This window comes from Neopelma chrysocephalum, unplaced genomic scaffold, assembly GCF_003984885.1.
Source record: "Neopelma chrysocephalum unplaced genomic scaffold, ASM398488v2 Primary Assembly neopelma1_25, whole genome shotgun sequence".
Lineage (NCBI taxonomy): Eukaryota > Metazoa > Chordata > Aves > Passeriformes > Pipridae > Neopelma > Neopelma chrysocephalum.
Genome location: NW_020897694.1, coordinates 47763281 through 47785938, shown reverse-complemented (window position 1 = coordinate 47785938; position 22658 = coordinate 47763281). Strand labels below are relative to the sequence as shown.

Sequence of the window (22658 nt, the reverse complement as noted above, 5' to 3'; positions counted from 1 at the left end):
ATGTCAAAAAGTAAGATGAGTGACACATAATTTTAGAATTATCACTGCTCCCCAGCAATTGAGCCAACAGGTCATTTTGGGATTCATTATTTTTCTCACATTTGTTCATTAACCTAAATTTATAAAAAAACTAATTGGAAAATAACTAGACATTTGATTAATATAGGGGTCTTGCATTTGGTTGGCTTTCTATTTAGGGGTTTTTCTTTTTTCATTTTTTTTCTTCTTCTACTTTATAAGAATATAAAAAGGTGTTTTTCCAGTGAGACAGGACAAGTTTGCATTTGATCGTTTGTCATCAGTTTGTCATATCAAAAACTTTTAACAGGTAATTTTAAATTAGAAAACCTCTAAAATAGTCACAAATAAAGCTTTTTTCTTCTTTTTTTATACTCGTGTATGTTGAACATCACTAAACAAAAGCAGCAATCGAGCATGTCTAAATGCATTAACTTTTCCTTTTTATAACATATGGCTGCACCTTTGAAGCAGTAAGTGCCAGAGTTCATGAGATACATCACATATCTTACAGGGTGCAGCATTTCTTCTTCAATTAGTCAGTTTTGGAGAATGACATGAAGAAGTACTAATTGCAAAATGGAATACTCTTAGTTAATACAGCTATCTGTTGATAAAAAAAAAAAGTGGGTTTACTTTTGTATATAGTTTACATAATATCGAGTTTCACTACTTTCATTTATAAGTAAAAATTTCAGCATTTATGATTAGTACATATTTAATAAGATGTGGGAATATACAGTCCATTTCTTCACTACTATGGGTATACAATACACATCTGTACACTGGGTATCTGCACTGGTATAAAAGTTAATTATGAACTTAACAGAATACCTGAAGTCGTACTTGGCCTCAGTTAGGTGCTGGGGAACTTCTTCCATGAAATGTAAAAAGAGAGGATAAACTACATAGAAAATAAAAATCTGCTCATCCCACACCATTTCCAGTTCCACATGAATATGAATATATTTGCTTTCTTTTACTTCTGCATTCATCATGGATTCAGCCTAGAATTAACTGACTCTTTTGTCTGTATCTGGGAACTTCCATTGCTTTACTCCCCAGCCCCAGAGAATTTTAAAATATCTCAGTGGATGTTTTGCAAGGCGTTTCTTGGGTCTGCAGTCAGAAATTCTGCTAAATACTTGGCCACTGTGACAGCCAAAACATTTGTCAGAAGAGATTGAGAAAAAATATCAACCTTAATCTCATGGCCAATTTTTTCCATCTCTCTCCCTCTTCAAAGAAAATACCTCCCCAATCCCTCTTTCCAATAAGCTGAACATTGGAGAGCAGGAGCATTCATCAGCCACTTGCCAGTTTTGGTTTTACATGCTGTGGCTGTATCCAAAGTCCTTCCTTCAACAAAAGAAACCAGTCTCCTCAGGTGCCTCTCCTACGTCAGAACAGACATCTCGGTCATCACTGAGAGCCCTACTAAAAATGGACTTAAATGTGTGCTTCTGAATTGTGAAATAAAATAGAGTCACCAAGGGGCTAGCAGCTGAGTGCTGAAGCAGACATTACTGCACTGAGTAGCACACACGCTGGGCAGGAGGCAGAGAACTGCCCTTTAAAGCAGTTCTTTCAGTACCTGCAGCAGTAGGGAGGAAGCAAATTTCTAACACAAGTAATGTCAAAGATGATACGCACCATTACAACAAATAAAGACCTAGCCCAAACTGAACTTTTAATCTTAAATTTTGGCAAAATGAATTTGTTCTTCATGAAGGCGTGGGAAAAGAATAAAAGCTGTTTTGACGACACACAATTTAAGTGCATGTAGGCTAACTGTGGTATCTTATTTCTTTAATAAAACTGAAACCACAAAAGTTGCATTTTTTTCTACACCAACATACTCTGACTCCTTATTACTTAATAAAATGTATTAGATTTAATTACTAATTCTTCTGTAGAGGTAAATCAAAACATGAAAATGGACTAATACGTAATACAGACACTAGAGTATCTCAATACTAAGACTAATGACAGTCATTGACAGCTCATATGAAAACATTTTTTTTAAATTAGTATTAATAAAATAATTTTGCTACATTAATACACCTGTTGCAATACTTTTGGTATATGTCGAATAGAAGCAACAGACTATCAGTAAAGCACAGTAAAGTTAATGGACTTCTTAATTTGTGTAGATCGATGATAAAATGTACCTTCATGGTGACATCAGCAACTCTCTCACTATACAACTTGCATACAGAAAGGTACCCTCCCAAAAATATTACTCACTCAGGAAAGTTCATCTATTTTACTGTGTTTTTTAGAAAGGATCTAACTGAAACAAACATAAAAACCTCTTAGTAATATAAAACTTACAAATACATAACTCAAAATTTAGATGAAGGCACAAAATCACAGTCTGGAAGATACTCTTTGAATCTTCCATCTCATTCCCTCATTTTAATTTTTTGTAACTTTAAAGAAAAAGGTAGATCCTACACAAGCAGCTTTCAGAAAAGTTTTCAGTTAACCACTGAAAAGTAGAAAGTTGTATTTTTCCTTTGGTCACATAAAGCAAAGAAAAGTTTCCTCTTTCTTCTCCCCCACCATTTTCCTCTTTTTTTTCTCTAGGTTCTTGGGCTACAGTTGTCATTTTAATAGCCGAAAGCTTAGAACACTGCTAAAATGAAAAAAGAAAAAAATTAAAAGAAAGTCAACTGTGTTCTTGATCCCATTTTATTTTCCAGGACAGAGGTAAGAAAAACAAACAACAAAAAGTAAATTTTCAGAAAAACATGTTTCTCTCTAAGCAGCATTTTGAAAAAGTATGCATAAAGCATAGAGCACAGGCTATTTCTTATCTTAGTATTTAAAGAGCATGGTAATACAGTGCATTTAATCTATCCATCAGGGTTGCGGATATTTTAAATTAACAGTTTTTTTAATGCAAACGTTTGGGCACCTGAAAAGAACTATTCCAATCGCCCTTCCTGCCCTCTCATCTCCCTGCCTGAGATGCATTCACTCCATTTCGGCAATTCTTTTCATGGCACCTTTGGAATATGGACATCAGAGGAGTTCATAAATTCATTCATCAAAAGTCCTGTGGTGTTGATGGCACTTTGGGTGCTTAGCCAGTGATGAGCATGAAAGCATCAAACCAGCTCCACTGCTGGGGGAGGAGACCATACCTGCATCCCACTGTATGTGGATCAGCTCTTCTCAGCACCTTGTCAAAGCACACCCTTAGGCCTATTCAGGCACAGAACAAAACAAGTTTTTATTCCCACTGCGTAAACTACAACATGCTATCCAAAGTGTAATAACACAAAATTAAATCAGAAGCAAAGGATTGGGAGAGTGTTATACAAAAGCAAGGGGAAGATTGCACTCACTCTTTCCCTAGTTTCTCCCCCAGCCTTGTACTAGCCTGTACTTATACTCAGATGGGAGAAAAGCTTAGTTTTTTCCCTATTTATAATAAAATCTTGGGGAACTCAGTTCTTGATGGGCATTGATGTTTATTTATGATTATACTTAAAGAGAGGGGACCCCTGGTGGCCTAGTGGTTAGCGTGCAGGACTCTCACCTCTGCGACCCAGGTTCGAATCCAGCCAGTACCCCGGGCAGATGGAGTCCGTTAGGCCTGTGAGGCCATCCATCTATGAGAAGGTCACTCTAAACAAACCTACGTCCTGAGGACCTCACTGCCATTGTCCAAGCTTGCTTGGCCCCGGCAGATGAACCTTAGGATTAAAGGGTGGGCTCAGTTCAGCGCAGGCTGTGTCTCACCTAAAAAATCCATTGCGCAGGCTGGAAAGGTAAAAGACCTTTCCCCAAATCTTCGTTCGCGAAGATGGGCCATTACATTACTTAAAGAGATGTGGAAAGGGCAATATACTTGATGGCTGTAAAGCATCTAATTCTGCATTCTACCTTAGAGCATCTCATTTAGTCCCTTTTTAGTCATAGAGTTCACTACCTAATACAAATAGTATATTTAAATAACAGATTTAAATAGATACATGCAGAATGACCACCAAGGGTGGCCAGGGGGTGTTCCCCCACCAAGATCAGAAGTGTGGGCTTCAGGTACTGATCTAAAATTGCCAAAGAAGTGACAAGATCAAGAAGGTCACACCCATCTGTAAGTCAGATGCTGTATCTAAGACATATCTTTGTCACCAAAAAGCTCTGACCTGAATTGCTGCTTCCAGTCCTCTTCATTTAGGATCTGAAGGGATGACGGGACTAACGCCTGACAGCTCTTGCAGTCCTCTGTCCTTTGAGGTCTGCTTCACAGGCACCAAATTGCTTTGGAGGCTCCATCAACTACAAAAGGAACTCTGGGATCATTTTCCTTACTGACTCCAGCCTCACACTGCGAGCTCACAGAAACAAGTCAATGTTCATGCAACTGTCCCAAGTGTACCCCTGAGCCCTTGGTACAGTTAGGTGCTCTTTCAACTTGATCAGGACTTGCCTTGACCCCATCAGATGTCTTGCAGAGGCTGTAACTGGGAAAAAAAGAGGTAACTGGCTCTCCTGGCTACACTGATAAGACATTGCATTGTGGTCACTGATCCTCTCGTTAAGTGGGCAGCATGGATATCATCATCATTTGGTTATATTTATTTCCTTTGGGGCGTGTTTGTTTAGTCACAATTATATAGGTTTTAAATGTGTGTGCTCAATGAGAAAGAAGGGTATTGTACCACACTTCCAAAATGCAATTCCCTTTCTCTAATCTATTTTGAAAATATTTAACTTCATTTCAACATGCAATTAGATTAGGTTCTTATTGGACTATTAAAATCTTCAGAATAATCATCCATCTAAAGCTATTCTACAATCTGAATTACTTGTATTTTCTATTTTTATGAAATGTATTTGGTAAGAATCCAAATAGCTTTTAATTTTTTTACGTAACTGCCAAATCATAATACAGGAGGTCAGTGAATGCCTGAAGCAAAATATAATCCATGATATATGTGCTCTTTTTTTTCCCCTCTTCTCTTGCAGGTCTGAGTAATAGAAGGGCACAAGCAATTTCACGTGCTGTTCTGCATCGCAGGATTTAGCCAGAATTAGCTCAATGAAATAATTAGTTTATTTCCATACTCACACAGAATAATGAAGGAAAGGTAAAACATCTAAACTAGACCGGACAAGACCAAACAAATACCTTCTGCACCTTGCTGTATGGGGGAAAAAAGCTATTTTCTAAACAGTTTAAAATGTATTTAAATATTACTACAGAATCACAGAATATTCTCAGTTGGAAGGGACCCACAAGGATCATCAAGTCCAACTCTTAGACTTATAAGCTACATCAATGTATTAATTTCTGCATACATGCACACAGTGTTAGGTAGCATTAGTAACAACTGCTAACTCAAATAATGGTGGTGTGTGTAACCCATGGAAGAGACAGGGAAGTATGAATATACATTTTTGTATTGCTGGCTTGTAGAAGTCATCATGCAGCAACTCAGCTCCTCTTGTGTGCTTAAATGCTGTTGTTTCCATCCCTGCATTCTTATCCTCTGGATCTTGTCTTCAAGGACTGTTGCTTCTTACAGCTCTGCTCTTCATTCAGTAAAAATTGGGAAAATAAAGCCACAAGGCATCCCCAGGATGACAATCATCCTCTATTCAGTAAAATGAGTCAGAGTTTCAGACTCCAGTTTCAAAGGTGGGAACACATATGAAAAAGGACATGAACTGAGGAAAATCACAGAATCATAAAATGGTTGGGGTTGGAAAGGACCTTAAAGAACATCTAGTTCCAAACCCTTCTGTGGGCAGGAACAAAATCAGAAAGTAATTCTGTGTTTGCTGAAACTCATCATTCCTTTTGCAGAGAAAAGGCAGTTCTACTCCAGTGTTTGGTATAGAAAGGTCTGAACTTCACACATTTTACTGTATGCAGCGGCCATCTTCTACATATCTCCAATTTCAAATTGATATGATATTTATGTTTAAAATTACAACAATATTCATCAAAATAAAAGTCATTGTAGGAGAAGGTTTAAAGTCAGTTGCTACTATGGACTTCACTACAGTTAATTTACCTTGGCAGGTACTTAGGTACAATGCCAGGCAAGATAACAAGTACAAGTGAAAACAAAATGATACTCTGTGCACTCTGGCTGTACAGTGCTGCCAATCCTCTGAACCTTCTGAGACGCGCAACTAAACCTGAGGACAATAAACCATGAGAGCTGCAAAAGCTGATGTTATCCATAAAGATCTCACTAAGTGAGCACTTAATTATTAATATTATGTAGATTTGTTATATATTTGTAAGACTATAACACAAGAAAAGTGCTAAAACTGGAATGTCGCTTAAAAAATACAAAATACAACCAGAACATGAAAACAAGATGGACTACACCATTCCAGATTATTCATCTGCAAATTTGGATGTTTGAAATCATTAACCTCAAACTCACAGTAATCCCACGATTTTTCTTTCTGAAAACTGAAAGCAGCTACATACATCTGAAGCTAAAGCACTGATCCTAGGTTCACAAAAATAACATAAACTATTTCATGTTACACAAGTAAAGTCATCATACATCAATAGACAAACAACTTAATGTAGCAGAAGACCACATATTAAATTTCTTGCCAAAGCCAATAACACTTAAGATCCCTAGTGACTTAGACATTTATAACATTTACTGTGTCTTATTTATAAGACTTACAATAGGATGGTTAAATTGAAGAGGAAAAGCAGAAAACTAATCTTAAAATTAAATTACATCTTTTCTTTCCTCAATCCAGGTAGTCATCAAGCATAGCGTGTCTTGCAACTTTCTTGCAAGTTGTTGCAGGAACTATTGCTACATTTATGCAAAAATATTCAACAGACAATTGTTTAGATAATCAGTTTTAGTTTGATACTAGACCACATAATGTTTTAGTTTTGGTTTACATCTGAAATATAAACAATTAAAAAAAAACCCAAACCACCAGCTTTTCAGAAAGGGCTTCTGCAGACGATTGATACCCCTAATTTTCAAACAGTGCTCTCCTTCAGCTTCCACAAAAACAAGCACATCAATTAAAAAGAAGCCATTGCAAATCAGAACCACTGTTATCTGACAATTTTTAGCTTTGCAAAATAAGTTGATTCATAAAAGACATTACACCAAAATTACACAAATCACTACTGAAATAGGTATTAGCTGTCAGTCTTCCTGGTAACAGAAGCAGAGTAATCAAGAATATTAGCAACACACAGTCTTGGCTGCCATGTCTGCATTAAAAATTCTCCCATTAGGCATACAGCTCAAAAAATAAACAGAGATAATTTAAAACATCAAATTTTGCAGCTGTTTTGGACTTCAGACATCATGCACCAATAATACACCTAAACACATAGATTTATAATTTCTAGTTAACTTTCAAGTCAGATCCTGAGTCTGTTTTAGGAATATTGATCCTGCATTCAAAAGGGTAATTGCACTTCATACAGATACAACCCAAGATAGAAACACACCCCAGACAGGTACAGCTTCAGTCTTATGGTGGAAGGATGGCTGGTACAGCAAAACCACCTGTGAATGGTGTATGCCTGTATTTCATATTTCTGTTCAGCATTCTGGAAGCAAAGACCAAGAGAAAAAAACTTTCCCCAAGTCCCCAAGTTAATTACGGAGATACAGAGTGCACCTGGTCAGTGCATACTCATCACACCTCCCAGTGCAGGGGCATAAACTACACATGCAGAGCTCATACAACCTGCCTACCACATCCCTGCACATTAGGCTGCTTGTTATATCATTTATGTACTCCTTATGTAGTACTCGTGTAACCCCTACAGTAATAATAACCAATAAATGGTACCAGCATATGACTTCGAACCAACTGCATTATTACTGTCAACCAAGCTAACTAGTTCAGTGGTATTTTAAAAGGTGCAACTACAGTTTAGGCATACCTTAAAATGAGTATTTCAGACACTCCTCACTCCCTAGCTATTAAACATGGCTTCAGAAAATTCCAAGCAATGTAACTGCCTAGCTAATAAAACCTTGATTATTACTGATGGGATTTAACACAAAATTTGCATAACCACTAATAAAAGCTATCGCAGTAAACAATCTTCATGCATCGTGATGAGATTAAACGAGAAGTCTGCTAAACTGATAGGAAGTTCTGCAGTTTGTTTAATCTTTTACAGGGAAAATCTCTCTTATACAATCTCACATTATACTGGCATAATCATTTCTTGTGCACAAAGACTACTTTTTGTAAAGGTATGACGAGTTAGAAGGAAAAATAAGCGGAGCACTTTATATAAATAATGGCCAGTCTTCGCGAACGAAGATTTTGGGAAAGGTCTTTTACCTTTCCAGCCTGTGTAATGGATTTTTTAGGTGAGACACAGCTTGCGCTGAACTGAGCCCACCCTTTAATCCTAAGGTTCATCTGCCGGGGCCAAGCAAGCTTGGACAATGGCAGTGAGGTCCTCAGGACGTAGGTTTGTTTAGAGTGACCTTCTCATAGATGGATGGCCACACAGGGCTGACGGGCTCCATCTGCCCGGGGGACGGGGAATCGAACCTGAGTCGCAGCAGTGAGAGTCCTGCATTCTAACCACTAGGCCACCAGGGGTCCCTAAGTGGAGCACTAAAAATTAAAAAAAAAAAAAAAATTTGATAACTAGCATGCAACCACACACACACAGAGTGCTCTGTGCAGACAGATCCAAAACATGAATGAGGACAAAAAGACAATGATAGAGACTTTTAGACTATCCCCTTAGTCTCCCAAAGATAAAGCATATAAAAATACCACTACTGACGATCATTCAATTGAACCCAAAATGCTCTCTTTACAGCAGACCTTGGAATTACATATGCTTTCATCAAGTTCCCTGAATACGGACAGTACTTATCAAAATGGGCACTCTTTCAGGACTTTGGAGCTTTATCTAATCTACGCTGACAGAAGAGAAGAGATTAACTCAGAACACATGGGCAACACTCAGTTTTTCACACCAGCTGGGCTAAAAGTATCCATATCTCCAATTAAATAGTAAATGTAAACTTTTAAAATTATAGCTCAGATGCAAAAATACTGATCTACTTTATTTCAATTTAAGTGGTAATAGTGACTAGAATTCCATATGCAAAGCCCAGTTCCCTAAGGCCAAAACTACACTCCTATAGGGGATGCATATTGGTACCAACAGAGTAACCATCCTTTTGTACATAATTTTAAAAGACCCAGAGTGAAGTTCTTTTTTCAGTCATCTGTGAAATATGGGATGATGACACCATACAAAAAAGAATAAAAAATCATGGAGTGGTCCATGAAAAACCCTGCTGAATGAAGATTGGTTTCCTGCAGCTTTTTTGCATCATACTTGAACCAAACTGTCTCCACATCCCCTGTGTCTCTGAGACTTCACAGAATCAAAGTGATGGCTGGGACAAACTTCTATCCAGGTAGAAACTTGCTAAAAGCAGATGAAGTCAGCCACGGCTCTGTCCAAATGAGTTTAAAATTCCTCTGAGGACAGAAATTAAACCACTTCCATGGGCAAACTCTTCTAGGGCTGCTTTGTCCCTGCAGAAAAAAGTTTCTTCCTACTGTTCAAACCCAAGTTAAAATTTGTGCCATTACATCTCTCTTTTTGCGATCTGTCACTACTGATCAGAAATCTGCTTTAAGATCCTTGTAAATGCCCTTAAAGAAGTTTTAGGATGTGACTGGACTGTTCTTTAGATTCCTCTTTTCTAGACTATGCAAGCTCAACTTTGTCAGACTCTCCCTCACACCCACATTCCTTAAGTCCCTCACCATTTACTAGACCTCTGAATGCTCTTTCTTCAACCCTTTCATTTATCTTTTCAAGTTCAGTGCCTCCAAAATCAAATGGAGTATTCCAGATAGCCTCACAGATACTAGATAGAGGGGATAAAAACTATCCTTGAGGTGCAACTACTAGTGCAACCCAGTGCCTTATTTACCTTATTTGCAGTGACAGCACATTTAAGGTTCTCGTTCAATTCAACATAACAAGGGTTTCATTTGCATCAGTGCTCCCTCTGGATTGAAACTCTACCATCTAGAATGTCAAACAATGTGATTTAGCATATCTGCAGATATGCACAAAGTGCCTCTTGCTTCATGACCCAGGTTGTTGATGAAAACTCTGACAGTGTCAGCCTTGGCATCATTCCCTAGAGTACCCTGCTTGTTAAAGACCACCAATCGGATGTAAAGCACCATGAACCTTTCAGCAGCTAATTTTCAACCCACCTAAAATTGCACTAGCCTAGTCCATACTACTTCAGCTTCCAAATGAAACACCTATAGAAGACAGTGACAAAAGTATTACTGAATTCAAGGGATCTACTGCTTGCCCTCACCCCTACAGCAAGTCATTTGAGCCAAAGCAGCAATAAGGTGAGTCAAGAACAATTTGCCCTTGCTAAATCCATACTGACTGATTATGGTTGTCTTCTGGCTCTTCATGTGTTTGGAAATGAGAATATACTCCATGACCTTTCCAGGCCATGAGACGAAGCTGAGTGGCCCATAGTTGCCAGATGCTCCTTCTTGTCTTTCTTAAAGACGGATTAAACATCAACCTTTTCTCTTTCACTGGGGACCTCCCCCAGCTGCAGGCTTTTTGTAGTGGTCCCATATCTTCCAGCTCTTTCAGTACCTTCAGCAGCTCCCATCCAATCCCACTCTTCTGGACATAGTTTCTCCAAGCAGCCACTAACTTGTTGCTCTCTAGATGTTGGCTGTGCCTCTCAAAAAATCCTGGCATATAGAGAGGTAGGGGAACAGGCTTTTCCTGAAGCATGTAGTGCTTTCATTTTTCTGTATCATCATATACTAGATTGTTCCTTGTATCCATCCATGAATTTACACCTTTCCCAAACTTCCCTTTGCTATCAGTCTACTTTAAGAATCCCTTCTTATTATTTTAGCTAGTTTTGGTTCTAATTGGCCTTAATATTTTTGTCTTCCTGATTACATTACTATGTGACCAAGCTATGATTTTGTACTCCCCCTCTGTTACCCGTCCTTGTTTTAGTACACTCCACCTTTTGCCTGGCACCTTTCTGAGTTTAAGTTACCAAAACAGTTACTTGTCAAGTGGGTCTTATTTAAAAGTTCCCAATCTTCTTGCACAATAGGATTTTTTTTTTTCCTGAGCTCTCAGCAAGTTTTCATGTTAAAATCAAACTTTACATGGGAAGACTGAGAAGTCTGCCACGCAGACACCTGTCCTTCTTACCTCTGGCCCCAGAGGCCTACAGTCACCTTCAATCTGCTGAAAGCTTTTCCTGGCTGCTTCACTGATGGCTGTCTAGATGAGCTGCCAAGGAAGCAGTCAGAAAGCCAGATAAGCTGTGGCAGCCTCTCTGCAACACCATGGATCCAGGCTCCAGTCAAGCAGCAGCCCTCCCCAGATGACCGATCTGGCTAGCAAACAACAGGCCCTGTCCCAGAGGGGGTGAAGTCACAAACCAGTAACGCTTGTCATAGCATCTTCATAGGATGGGTCCGAATCAGTGATGCGAAGTGTCCAGCCTGCAGTCCCCCCACTAGCAGAGATCATCCATATTGCTCTGCTGATGAAGCCCAGGCAAAGAGCCACAAACAGAGACAGAACCTTCTGCGTGTGCATCTGCCAACCTCTCCCCAGTCCAATCCTTAATAACTGGTAGGGGTCACCTACCAAGGTTAATTTGATCTGATAGCTGGGAGAGAGAGAGAGAGAAAGAAAGAGAGAGAGTACAAGCTCTGCAACCTGGGGCTAATCCAGCCCCGCATGGGCACCGGCTGGCCAGCCACATGGCAGCTGCCTGGGGCCACAGGCAAGCGCCTACTGCCCCTCTGCTTACCGAGTGGGTCAAAGACAAGTGCTGGGGAAGGGATCATAGGTCCTCTTGGCTAAAGGCTGTGGTAGACTATTTTAGGACCACTGAGATCACCACCCATCTGGCCAGCTTGAAACACATTCGACAGTGAGTTAAAATGTGTGACAGGCACAGAAACAGGCAGCAAAGTTATATAAGCTTTTTTTTTTCCTTTGGAAACCAGGCTAAGAAGTCACCCCTACACATGCATATGTACTCCATATCAGCAAACTAGTTTTGCCAAATCCCAGTTTCCAGTTCATGTATTTATTTCATCCATCGACCATGAATATCATCTGATTTCCTTCTCCATTCCTGGTTGGCACTATTGAGACCATACAGTCAGAATATGCTCTTCTTGTTTCTGTATCGTGGAGGAAAGATACAGGATGTCTCCACAGCACATGATTTTCTCTAACCCCCTTGTTCCAATATGTTGCTATAAAAAGAATCAGAATTTGTTTTATGCCTAAACACAGAAGATGAAGCAGGTGCTAAAATTCCAAGTCTTACTGTTGGACAGTTTTATCTATTACTCAGTTCTGTCAACAGAAAATATAAATGGCTCAACAGCATTAAAAAGTTATTGCAGATTTGCTACCATAAAGTTGAAACTGTAGCTTTACAGAATATAGCATATTTTCCCCACATTAGAAATATTACAAAAATTAATTTAATACTACCCACTACCAAGCCTAAATGGTTAGACAGTCCATTATATGGAAAATTAACATCTTCCATGATCCTTAAAGTGGATTTCATTCAAGATATAACTTATAGTAAAATGAAGAACAAAAATGAAAAGCAAAAAAGCTCTAGTCAAATCTACTGATTTGCATTTTAGCTGTAACATAATAGAAACAAATCTAATATAGGCATTTGTGGGATTTAGGCAACTAATCAAATATAAGCAAATTATATTAATTTTTTCCCCCCTCAACAGCTATGATTTAGATAATGTAAAGAAAACACCAAACAGTATTAATAAAAACAGAAATGAAAGCCTGCAGTTTCAAGTCAGGTTGCTCCATGTGATCATTCTCATAGATAAAAACCAAGAATCACTAATTACTTTTTCCTTCAGTACTCATTATTACATATGTCATGCTTGCTGCCGTCCTAGCTAAGAGTTGAAGGTTCAGGGTCACAATTTTTGACATTTTGGTTATTGCTAGTCAATGACTGAGACTTAGTTTTAATAGATGCCACTAAGCTAACTAACAAGTCAGACACTCCTTTAAAAATCAGTACAAAAGACCTTTCTGTTGCCAAAGCCAGAAAATAATATTATGAGGAATGGAAGGCAATGGTACATTATTTAATGCCCTATAGGGTGAGGGGGAGAACAGAAACCAACCTGTCATTGCCTCAGAAGCTGGATATAAAACACTTTATTCCTGATAAGTCTACTTGTCAAACTGCAACCCACCATTCAGTCTTGGAAGAGGTTAAATTGCCTGCCCTAAGCAATGGTACCTAACCAGAAACTGAAAGTCCAGTACCAGTTCACTCAAAGCCATAGTAACACTTGAGTTGTAAACATTAAACTTAGTTGTCTAGATTGCAGAATACAGGTGTTTAAAGAAGGGATAGGCAAATCTATCTTTCAGGTCCACTTTCCTGGAAGGAAGTGGCAAGTGAGGTTAGTTTAAATTGAACCTACTGTAAAAATGATGAAATAAATTATTGCTGTTTTTTTTAAAAAGGGAATTGACTTCTACTGATTAATAGGTAGACAGTTAGTAAACAATCAGGCTTTATCCCTGACCTTCCCCCTATCCTCTAGAGAAGAAAGCCTTCAACTAAAACATTTTTGGCAGGTGAACCAGAGCAAATTAGGCTTTATTCTTTCCAACTCTACCTTAAAATGAGGGGGGGGGGAGAAAAAACACAAAAAACAACCAAATAAAAAAAAAAACCACACAAACCAATCTACGCAAACTATACAACTAAATGTCAGAAACGTTATCCCTTCATTCTGGAAATACACAAACATCTTTGGAAGTGAAACATGACTGCTTGGTGTGAGAGGGGACCTATGGAAATATTTCTTCAAACACAAACTAAGGAATATTGCAGTGATGAAGCAGAAACTCAGTCCTTCCCCATCAAGAAGAAAGTTCTCCTATCTTTCTAGGGGTATTCCAATAGAGGCGTAGTTTGGAGAAAAGCGAGCAGCACTAATCTTGATGATTGCGTACCTGGGTCTGTAACATCACAACACACCAACAGAAAATACTGCAAATAATATTTAAAAAAAAAATTGCTCCTAAAAGATGCTTTAAAGTTGCACTGCTGGCACTACTAAACTCACAATGGTTGCCATCTAGATATTTTAGTATCACACTAAGAATGAGTGCTCCACATTCTTCTGCTTCTGCATCCACCAGCATTTCAGTGTTTCACTAGCAATAGAAATGCTACCACAATCTGTTCCCATGGATGCCATAAGGACTCCTCCATGCAGTGGCATTTCAGATTTCTACATAAGAAGAAGTACTCCAATGAGTAGGAAAGAATAAATACTTTACATGGAGTGCTGTCTCAATATGCACGTTGGAGATAGGTTTACAGGAAGAACCCCACTCCCCAAAAAAGTGATGGTGGTGATGTATTTTAAGCACCACCATTCTAATTTCAACAACCATTGTATTCCTTCTGTTCTACTGAAGTTCATGGTAGAATGAATCTTATAATCTGTAAGTGGTAGGTATGATTCTTAAAAGACTGCCTTTTGTCACAAGGTCTTCAGAAGCTTTTAAGAAGAGATGAGGAGATGTCAAGCAGGCAGGCAGACTTTTTTGTCAGACAATAGAAATATTAATTAAATCAATCTTAGAGGAAAAGGAAATAACTGCCGCTTTACTATGTAAATATCACTGTCTTCAAATATCACCATGCCCTGGAATAAGGATAAAGGTTTTATAGAAGAAAAGCTTTTTTAAAAAAGCAATTGAAACTGATTCTAAGGTTTGGGGTTTTAAGACTTATCTATTTTTCAAAATCTATTAGTTGGGGGGTTTTTTACTGTTAAATTTGTTTCCGGTTTTGGAGATTGCTTTTCTAACTTTAATTTCAACAGCATAAAAGTTTTTTATAATTAATTCTTGTTTACAAATAAAGATGAGAACCACAGTCTCTGGGTTGGTAGATTCTTCTCCAAGAATGGTCATGGTAGTCTCCAAGAGTTCAAGCTGCATTTCTTCACTAAGCTTCAAAGCTTAGACATGAAGAAGCAAGCCTGGTAAAATCTGCCTGGCAAGGAGCAAAAGAAGATGGAGATGCAGACATAGCTCCTCTGAACAGCAAGAGTCTAAGAAGATACTACAGGATGAGGATTTCCAGCTTTAAATAATCAAATGGCAAGAGACAGACTTTTAACACCACTTATAGAATCATATTCTTTTTTCCCAATACAATAGTTTAGATTTTACCTTTCTGTAATAAGAAAGCTTTTGATTCCTCTGTGCTGTTTGCTAGAACACAGGCTAAACTGAAGGAAAAAAGCGGTGCTTATATGGACTTTTTAATTCGTTATTCCTCCCAAATTCCTTTATGCCCTGCAGATGCCTTCCATTTTCACAGAACTTTCCTGTTTAGGATTCTCCTCCTCATGCTTCGTTCTGCATTGACTTTTGGTGCCACTCCAGCCCCCAGAGACACGACAGAAACAGCAAACCCTGAACTCCCTCCCTCTCTCTCTCTCTCTCTCTCTCTCTCTCTCACACACACACACACAATTTTTCACGTGGATCCTATTGCTTGTCCCTATTGCTATTTTTCTCTTCTGTCAGTGTCGCAGCTGTGACTCCAACACCTGGTGTGTTTGTCTCACCACAGGCAGCTAAGCTGGCACAGAAAGACGCCATTTCACCAGAAGAAAGGAGCACACAGAGAAACTCAAAGGCTTCAGTTAACTCCATCTCACACTCCTCCCTGAAAGCCTCCCACTCTCACCCAAAACCTAACGCTCTGCTGACCTGTTTCCCCATCTGAGGGGGCTGCTTTTACAACCAAAACACCACAACACTGCCCACAAATGTGAAGAGAACAAACATCACGTGGGCCTATGTGTGCCTCTAGTAAGCTCTTCCTAGGCTGCTGAGAGCTAGCAAGCAAAAGTAACTCTGAGTCATGCTTTCTGGGTCAGAGCTCAAAAAGTTTGGGTTGTTTAGCACAACGGGACTACCATGTACTGCTTGGAATCCCTTCAAAAACAAGGCACAGGTGTGCTCACTGCTGCTCCATACCACAACCTTTCTGGGGCAGAGCCATCGTAGCAAAGGTAGTTTTTGATCTGAAGCCATGACAGGTCTGCTTTAGATACAGCAAAAAGTCCTCCGGTAAAAACAAACAAACAAACCAATAACAAACCCCCAACCAAACAAAAAGAAAAAACCCACCCAACAGACAACAAAACCTCAAACCATTGATGTTTCCAAAACAATGATACATGAACATGCATCTTCTTAAAGGGCACTCTAATTAGTTAACTGGAGCATAAAGTCAAAATGTAAGCCACTGTTTGCAGCATTGAACAATGAGAAATATTTAACTAGTGGATATTCTTACAGTCTGAAGCCAAAGATTTGTTATTCTGAAATGGCTTCACTGTCAGTGGTTTCCAGCAGAGGCAGAACTGCAACAGACTTCACACTAATAAGATCTGACCGCAGATTCAGTGTACGTACTCAGAAAGGTGATGCAATATAGACTTACATGTTGACATCTCTGAGACACTCAAATCATGACATGTTGTACAAATGCAATCTTAATGCAGCGTGAGGCAAAGGAGCAAACAGAAATGTAGATGTGGACTTCAACATTAAGACAGACATTCGTAGCCACAGTTAAATTAAGCCCTATGATGAGTACAAAGCATACACTCATAGAACTGAAAGCCTATTAGGTTAAAAATTTCATCAGATATTTGTTTTTGAACTACATTTATGACAGGAGATAAATCAAAAAGTATGCAAATCACTTCAGCCACCTGGCAGGTAGGGAAATTTGCTTCAGGGAACAAACAAGTAATAAATAAATAAATTAAGATTATGCTACCAGGCTCTGAGAAGAAGGGCTACAAGGAAATGGACTCTTTTCCCTCCAGCAGAGGTCACAGCAGTCAATAGGAATTATTAGCATCATTCTTGTAACATGAGAACAAGCCAAGCTGCCAAATAGCTACACTACAATAGTATTTCAAATGCTAGCTTTAGCACTAATACAGGAGAAAATTTCTTTTCTTTTAAGAAAAGGAAATTGAGCTCCTTCAAGAAACTAAGCTAGTCAATTCATCTCTCATTATGTATTTTCCCTGTTAGTCTCAAAAGATCTCTGACAGCCCTGCAACCTGATGCGGGGCTTTTCATTGGAGTGAAAATTCTACTGCTACATAAGTCACCACCATTAAACAACAGCTTCCTAGAAACCGTAGCCCTTTTTTTTTTCCCTTCTGGTCAATTGAAATTGTATAATCATGGCAAATTCATTAACAGAGAAGTTACACATGGAGTGCAGAATGCCTGAAGGTTTAACATCGGCAAATAACTTTTCCTGCTGATCAAATGCCTGAGCTCACAGCTCCTGAAGACACTGCTGCTTCCTACTCTCATGTCTGCCCACAGAACATCCCACAAACAAAAATAAGGCACTTTCTTTTTTTTGCTTGTCCATATAACAAAGACTTACCCTGATGAATTATATCCTTATGATCAGTTTTGAATTTAAAAGAAATTGATCTTTGAAGGAAATGCTGTGCAAGCAAAATGCTGATTCGCTGTAAGGAGATACCTCGGTGTCTGTTTTTCTCGAATGACACCTTTATTCAAACTATGAATCGTTATGATAAAATACAGAAGCCACCTGTTCCCTGACACCTCTTGCTCAAGTAGTTCATGTGTTTTTTGACCAACTGAAAACTAACCAAACAAAATCCACGAGATAAATTGGATTATTCCAAACCTGGTTTCCTCATCTTGCTGGAGAAACTATTTCCACACCTGAATGTGACACACACTCTAAATGTCTACCTGCTTCAGATGGGAAACACTACAGAGCATAACTCCCAAATAAATAGGGAAGCCAAGTGGTTCCCCCAGGTATAAACTATTCCTTTCAAGTCTACTGTTTCAACATATTTACTTGTAGCACAAAGGTTTTTCAGAAAGGAAATTTAGGATACACATTTTGGGAGGAAATGAGAAGCAACAGTACTTAGTCACTTGCATTGACAATAGTAGGTTGTAAAGCTGATCCTGGATGGCATGTGACAGAAGAAAAAGGACATCTGAAATGCTGAAATACTACTACTGCTCTGAAGGTTACAGAAAACTAATAGCTCCTTGGACTAGAATGATGAAAAGCATAAATTCTTCTATTTTTCCCACACATATACCTTGAAGTGACAGAGTTGCAACACCTATCAACAATATCAAAATTTTATTTTACTTTTTTTTTGTCGTCTTCTTTTTTTGCTTTTTTGCTTTTTACAGAGAGAAGGCCATTTGGTCTATCATTGCATTTGGGCTTGCAGACTAGGACTTGCAGACTATAATACTTCTTTGTTCTAAGTATCCATGCAAGCAGCTAGTTCCTGCTTTCTAGATATTGAATTTCTGGTGAGAAATTACTAAATAAGTGGACTACCTCATCTATCCTCACCACCAGAGGTACCATCACCACACAACTGCCTCAGCTGCAAAGTAACACAGTTCTTTGTATCAAAGACCATCTCCATCTATTATTTTTTGTCCTCAAGACATTCAGTAATATATTTGTTCAGGTCACAACCTGCACATTAGCCTCACTTCTGATTATCTCCCCGTCAGGCCACCAGCTGGCACAGGCTTGTGAGCAAAGTGGGAATTAAATGGACAAGCCAGATGTCAGAGGGAGCAACTGCTTAGTGACAGCACCACTGTGGTAAAAAAGAGACATCTCACAGAAATCTTGTCCTTAATTGCAACAACACACGTCCACGAGCCCCAGGCATGTCATGCAGGGAATAAAATCTCTACTTACTTTGAAAGATCAAGAGGTACAAAGCTATCCACATGACAGTACACCTACGTTTTTCTGTTAACATTATCTGGGATTTCTTTTTCTTTTCCCCCTTCAAATCTGGATGCTTACAATTTTAGCAGCACAGGAAGCACATCCCAGTGTGCAGCATCTTCCCTCATAGTCTGTTCTCCCCTCAGTTACCAGATATTTCGTCTCTACCTGCACACCCGGTTCTTCACATCCCTGGGGACCAGGAGTTAGTACTTCTCACCTGTCTTTCCCTCTACGTACTCTGCAAGTCCCACTGATGGCAGCAGCTGCCAAATCCCTGTCAAACCGTGGCAAAGGGGTTGACATTTGGCTTTTGGCAGGGAGGTTCACTGTCCAAGCAGCTGTTCCTATCTTTGGGGAAAAAGGAGGTTACTGGATAGAAGTCATTTGCATCTCTGATTCTGATCTACCATCAGGCAGACCACACTGGTCAGGAATAGAGCAGTTTCAAGAATGTCTCTGGAACTAAAGAAAAAGCCATACATTTAAAACAAAATCCTAAAATAAAAAAAGAAAAAATAACTGTGCCATAAAAACATTTCACAAGATCTGAGTTAGCACTAAAGAACAGATTGCAGAGATGTTATATTCTTATGAAATCCAACATGATTCTGGAGGGCTTCTTTACTACGGTTGTTTTGGTATCTCTTTGAAACTGAAAACCAAATCAATTTAGACAAAGATATTACCCAATTACACATGACGCCGATGACTCCAACTGTTTGGGAAATGTGAACACAGTTGAGCGTGAAATGATCCAGTTTCAGATAGAAAACTCTGGAAATTTATTTATCTGCACTAAGGGGGCCACAAAGATGCACTTCATTTACTGAAGAAGCAACTAACAATCGCAAGCAATGTTAAGTAGCATTAAAGGTTTATGTGAAAACAGAGGGAACCAAAGTCATACTGAATGTGTTATCCAGCCAAGTTAAATGTACCACACCCCTCCACTATACCATTTCTCTTAGCAAATATCCATCTAAACCAACTACCACTCACTCACCTCAGCTGATGTTCCTTTCCAGAAGCCTGACATGCAGAGATGCCCTTTCTGCAACCCTACATCGACATCTGCAATTCCAACATCCACACACACTCACCAGGTCGCTTCCTTTTCCTTCCCTCTGCTTACGCTTTTTAAACAGACAATGAATTTTCAACTCCTTACAGATTTATTTTTTTTTAAATAACCCAAGTTTTTGATGGTGTTGAACACCCTCAGACACATCGACAATATGATGTTACAGGAGAAGGATGTTACAGACAAGACAGCCAGTCTCAGAAAAATAGATTTTTTTATTCCATTTTTTCCCCATTTCAGTTCATATCCAAACATTTCCACTGCAGTGTTTCCTCTCTCTTCTGAATCCAAGCAAACCCAGAGAGAGTAGGCAGCTCTTAGATATCCTAAATGCTTCTTACATATTTCACTTGAACGTTGCCCTCAGAGAGGCTGTGGGAGGTATTCAGAAAAGCAATTTTCAGTGTAGTGATGCTTGTCCCCTTTAACATGATCTATTGCTGACACAGGAAAAAGAGACTGTCGCAAGGAGTGGGATGCAGAAGCCACTATCTGTCTTGGGCAGTGAACTCCTTTTTGGAAGAGCCATTTTCTCTCCCCTGACTACAAGAAGTGCAAGGAATGGTCTCTGGAGGATTTTATATGCACTACTATCACTGAAGATCCTTCTCAGCTACCACTACAGATGACTCCTCTCTTAAATTTCCAGCCATACTCTCCTACACCTCCGTACCTAAATTCATCACTCAGCTCTTGCTCTTTAAATAAAGCTTGTTAACAACTATGAAAGGTGTCACTAAATATATTTAGTTTACCTAAATGATACTTACTCATCAGTGCCACATGCAAGTCTGCTATTACTGGATAGCTTGCTACTAACAGAAAGATAAGGAAGCTTTTCATAATGCAGTTAAGTTACAGTGGAGACAGGTAAACATAACTAAGATAAGTAGTTTGTGACAGAATGTCAGTGAGCATCTTAAATGGAGGCTCTTTGCTGAAGCTTGGCAGCTCTTGTAAGCAAGATATCCATGTTGCAAAGTATTACAATGTGCTTTTAAAACATATAATGCACTTACTAGCCCATAAGAGAAAGAAAGTATGTCAAAATCTACTATCAAAGTCTCTTCTATCTATTCAGTCATTAGTACTCATTCCCATACTGCAGTTTCACTACAGAAATTACTCCAAAACAAGTCCAGGTTCACTGGGCATGTTGGCAAGTCCTGAATATAAGTCTCTGGACAAACTGGATGAATTTCCACTGTATTCACTCCCTGCAGGAAAACACATTTTCAAGCTGGATTGGAAAGCTCTCTCTCAGAGTCATGTGTCAGTGCCAGAGAGAAGTACATTAAAGGGCTGTAAAGCTAAAAATAAAAGTCCTTTAGATAAGACAGAGCTAATGAATTGCTGCAAGTATCATAAATGAGAAAGACCAGTCAGCCACTGATTTACGTGACAGCACCATGAGGATTGATAGCAGTAAGAACCAACAACAGTAACACAGATTCCTGAAAAACAAGCACTGTTTAGAAGTTTCTTCATTTAGCCATATTATGCATTTTGAAAAGGGTGACAAACCCCAATTATAAGCGGGTAGACCCATATCACCCTATGCTGTGAACACTGCCTTTCTTGCACACCTGTCTCAATAAAACTCCTCTGCTACTCTTGGTGTAAACATGAGATTTTATTGCTGAAAACAGCAGAAGGTGGAAGTTTACTGAACTCTGAGACAAAAAACATCTATTTTAATCTTTCTTCTGTAATATCCTAAGAAGTCCGGAAATCTTCTTTCTCTCATCCTCATCTAGTGACAACCTTCCCATGAGAACTCCTCCCTAGACAGAGTTATACATCTGAGTAAAATCAGCTTAAACCATATCTTTTAGCACTAAATTTCACTTTCCAACTCATGACAGCAATTTCTGTGCCTTTGCTTTCCAGAACGCCATACTTCCATTTAGCTTCTACATGTTATTTTTCCACATTTTTCAAGAGCACAATTAAAAAAAAACAAAACAAAAGGTTCATCCAGTTTCTTCCTGCTGGAAGAACCAATTCACACAGAAGTTGCTTTTAATTCTCCCTAAGGAAAAGGAAGACTCAAAGAACTATGTAGCTTGGAGTGAGCTTTTGGAAACTTCATACAGACTACCGATATACTATAAATGCCACTGACAGAATTAAGAGTTTAAACTGGAAAGGATATATAGGAAACTGCTGATCTTTAAGCAGCAAGGGGAACACCACAATCTGGTTGTTACGTCACTACCCATGCTCAGCACAATGCTGTCCCTCTCTACTCCTAGCATCCCTTTACCTCATTACAATAAAAGAAACATAGTGCTTGACAGAGGTAAACCTCTGGAGAAAAGAGAGCCTGAACACAGGAAGCTGGCAAGGGAGATATTTAAATGGGCTTTGTGAAAGACCAGACTTTGGTTGCCTTCATTAAACCAGCACACCACTTTATTCATTTATCTCACGAAACCTAGCAGATTAACTAAAATAATAAACTTTGTTCAGAAAAGAAAACTTTGGATTAAGAGTAATTATTGCACTTCCCTCAAATCTGGTCTTGACCCCACACCAGTCACAATATAGGGGATCCTATCAATACCTTTATTGCCATTTTATAGCTATCTATTTCATGGTGAGGTATGGAGACAGACAAATATTCCACTGCTCCCAAACAGAAAATG

General features: G+C 38.9%; 1 protein-coding gene across 4 annotated transcripts in view; it reads right to left on the bottom strand.

Annotated features, from left to right (window-relative positions):
• The window catches only part of FRMPD4 (FERM and PDZ domain containing 4), a 300974-nt gene that overhangs the window by 153913 nt on the left and 124403 nt on the right, over positions 1 to 22658 (bottom strand). The window contains exon 1 of one of the 4 annotated variants that reach the window (XM_027675175.1): positions 11246 to 11424. The exons of the other annotated variants lie outside the window; for them this stretch is intronic. The gene's annotated coding sequence lies outside the window, so the exon portion shown is untranslated. Of the gene's footprint in view, positions 1 to 11245; positions 11425 to 22658 lie in introns of those variants that run through there. 4 annotated transcript variants of the gene reach the window in all.